The sequence below is a fragment of the Orycteropus afer genome, unplaced genomic scaffold, assembly GCF_000298275.1.
Source record: "Orycteropus afer afer isolate SDZICR_OR568_19922 unplaced genomic scaffold, OryAfe1.0 scaffold00006, whole genome shotgun sequence".
Taxonomy (NCBI): domain Eukaryota; kingdom Metazoa; phylum Chordata; class Mammalia; order Tubulidentata; family Orycteropodidae; genus Orycteropus; species Orycteropus afer.
The window spans coordinates 2,123,259-2,124,556 of record NW_006921593.1 but is presented as its reverse complement, the minus strand read 5'-3'; positions in this window follow the sequence as shown (position 1 = coordinate 2,124,556).

Genomic DNA, 1,298 nt, shown 5'->3' with positions numbered 1-1,298 from the left:
GTACCAGTCACTTGGACTAATTGTTTCCATGCATCTTTGGTTTTCTTCATTCTTCTTTGCTCTGGATGAGGAGAGACCCATCGTTGCATCTAGATGGCTGCTTGCAAGCTTTTAAAATCCCAGTCACTACTCACCAAGGTAGGATGCAGAACCATGTTTTTCTATAGTACGTTATGCCAATTGAGCTTGATATCTCCTGCGACCATGGTCCCGACCCCACAGGTCTAACTACTTGCTACCTTCGTGTAGCTGGTTGTGGCCAAGAAGTGACTACAACCTTGTCCCTTGTCAGCTCTACTATATACCTGGGGATTCTTACAGAACATACAAATACACTTGTAGAGCCTATCAATGTATCTTGATTTCATGTTTGATCAATTTCAGACTGCAGTAGTTGGCAAAAATCTTCAATTTCTTCATCTTTGACTTTAGTGGTTAGTACATAAATTTGAATAATAGTTGTATTCATTGTTCTTCCTTGCAGGTGTATAGATATTATCTTATCACTGACAACTTTGTACTTCAGGATAGGTCTTGAAATGTTTCTTTGATGATGAATGTGACACCATTCCTCTTCAGTTTCTATTCCCAGCATAGTAGACCATAAGACTGTCCAATTCAAAGTGGCCAATACCAGTCCACCTCATCTCACCAATGCCTAGAATATTGAGCTTTATGTGTTCCATTTCATTTTTGATGACTTCCAATTTTCCTAGATTCTTACTTTGTATATTCCACATTCAGTTATTAGTGGATGCTTGCAGCTGTTTCATCCCATTTTGAATCATGCCAAACCAGCTAACGAAGACCTCAAAAGCTTTGCTCCATCCCCATCATTAAGATCAACTCTACTTGAGGAGGCAGCTCTTCCCCAGTAGTATTTTGAGTGCTTTCCAACCTGAGGGGCTCATCTTCCAGCACTATATCAGACAATGGGGATAATAGTGTATACTTTGGGGAGCTGATTTGCAGTAGCAAATGTGGAATGATTAGCACAGTGGTGAGATCTAGTGGGGCACAATAAATATAGTCCTCCCCTCCATCCAGAAGAGCAGTCAGCCCCAGGGTTACAGGTGAGGAGAGACAACTCAGGGACGCCCAAAGTAGCAGGTGGGAAGAGCAGGAGAAAGGTGATTAAAAGCCAGGAAGCCAGAGAGAAGAGCAATCAGCTGAAGGGATTAGGTAAGGAGAGGAAACTCAGGCCCGCCCAAAGCAGCAGGACCGGAGAGCAGGAGAAAGGGGATAAAAGCCAGGAACTCAGACAGAGGAGCAGTCAGCCCCAGGGACAACTCAGGGAC